The sequence below is a fragment of the Penaeus chinensis genome, chromosome 37, assembly GCF_019202785.1.
Source record: "Penaeus chinensis breed Huanghai No. 1 chromosome 37, ASM1920278v2, whole genome shotgun sequence".
Classification (NCBI taxonomy): Eukaryota; Metazoa; Arthropoda; class Malacostraca; order Decapoda; family Penaeidae; genus Penaeus; species Penaeus chinensis.
In genome coordinates this window covers 32,243,585-32,246,084 of record NC_061855.1, presented here as the reverse complement: position 1 = coordinate 32,246,084, position 2,500 = coordinate 32,243,585, and the positions used below count along the sequence as shown (strand labels likewise).

At 32.0% G+C, this 2,500-nt stretch overlaps 2 protein-coding genes across 3 annotated transcripts in view; both read right to left on the bottom strand.

The window, feature by feature from the left end:
- LOC125045508 overlaps positions 1-2,500 on the bottom strand; it is a 327,557-nt gene that overhangs the window by 80,193 nt on the left and 244,864 nt on the right. The gene's annotated exons all lie outside the window — the stretch shown is intronic.
- Positions 1-2,500, bottom strand: part of LOC125045507 (glutamate--cysteine ligase regulatory subunit-like) — a 19,410-nt gene that overhangs the window by 7,293 nt on the left and 9,617 nt on the right. The window lies entirely within an intron of this gene.

Here is a 2,500-nt window from a genome sequence, read left to right as displayed (position 1 = left end):
ATATTTTATATATACATATATATAAATATATATAAACAAGTACAAACATGTCTATATGTGCATATATATGTTTGTATGTGTGTATGTATATATATGTATGTAGGTATATATATGTACATGTGTGTGTGTGCGTGTGGGTGGTTGGGTGGGTGGGTGGGTGGGTGTTTGGTCGCTTGCGTGCGTGCCTGTGTCATTTATATATATATATATTCATTATATATATATATATATATATATATATATATATACATATATATATATATTTGAATATATATATACATATATATATATATACATATATATATATACATGTGTATATATATTCATATACATATTATATATATATACTTTTATATATATATATATATATATATATATATGTGCTTTTAAATATATATATATATATATATATATATATATGCTTTTATATATATGTATATATATATATATATATATGCTTTTATATATATATATATATATGCTTTTATATATATATATATATATATATATATATATATATATATATATGTTTTTATATATATATATATATACTTTTATATATATATATATATATATATATATATATATATATATATATATATATCTATATATATATATATATATATATATATATACATATATTTTTATATACACATTCATATAAATATATATCTATATAAATATATATTTATATAAATATATATCTATATAAATATATATTTATATAAATATATATCTATGTAAATATATATTTATATAAATATATATTCAAATATATATATATATGTATATATACATTATGAATATATATTTATATATAATTATATATATATTTATATTTACACACACATATACATATATATATATGTTTTTATATATATATATATATATATATATATATATGAAGTGTAATACATTATTTCACCCATCCACAAGCAAAACCAGTAAACATTACCACTAACTCTTTCTGTCATCACAAGAACATCTTGATTCTACACAAGGCTGCTGAGTCATTCTGATAAAATACAGACCCAACTCAGTGACATCCCTGAATTGTAATACGGTTATCAGCTGACAGATAAGGAATGTATCAAAAGAATATATATATAAAAAAACAAGGAATTTGGTATCAATAAAGCTGCAAAGAAATGGAAATCAACCCAATGTCAGCCGGCTTATTTACTGTCCCCTTTAGATTTTAGGGAGTTACATACAGATGGCTCCACGTGTACTCGGCAGCAAGGAGTCTATCAGTTGGCCGCAGTGACCGGTCCTGATTTCCCCATTCCTTGAATTGGTGGAAAAATTTAATATTGACATTGTTATCATTCTTAATGCTTACTAATGTTATGATTATTTAAATTATCAAAATATTAATAACATCAAAGACAATAAAATAATAGAAGTGAAGTTTTCAAAAAATGAAGGAAAAGGGTAAACAGATGAGATAAATAAGACTTATAGCTGACTCCTTGATGACTAAGCACTTGTAGAGCCAAGTATGTGTCAAGACAGTAGATAAACTTCTTATTACAGTGGGCATGGCATTGTAGTCTTGTCATCCGCGCACCTTGGGTTAAATCCATTAATGCACTGTATGTTAAACTGTTACCACTGATTAACCAAAAATCAGAATGGTCTCACTCACACACTCACACACTCACACACTCACACACTCACACTCACTCACTCACTCACTCACTCACTCACACACTCACTCACTCACACACTCACACACTCACACACTCACACACTCTCACACTCTCACACTCTCACACACTCACACACTCACTCACTCACACACTCACTCACTCACACACTCACTCACTCACACACTCACTCACTCACACACTCACTCACTCACACACTCACACACTCACTCACTCACACACTCACACACTCACTCACTCACTCACTCACTCACACACTCACTCACACACTCACTCACTCACTCACTCACTCACTCACTCACTCACTCACTCACTCACACACACACACACACACACACACACACACACACACACACACACACACACACTCACTCACTCACTCACAAACACTCACTCACTCACTCACAAACACTCACTCACTCACTCACAAACACTCACTCACTCACTCACTCACTCACTCACTCACACACTCACACACTCACACACTCACACACTCACACACTCACACACTCACACACTCACACACTCACACACTCACTCACACACTCACTCACTCACTCACTCACACACTCACACACTCACACACTCACACACTCACTCACTCACTCACTCACACACTCACACACTCACTCACTCACACACTCACTCACTCACTCACTCACTCACTCACACACACACACACACACACTCACTCACTCACTCACTCACTCACTCACTCACTCACTCACACACTCACACACTCACACACTCACACACTCACTCACTCACTCACTCACACACACACTCACACACTCACACACTCACTCACACACTCACTCACTCACTCACTC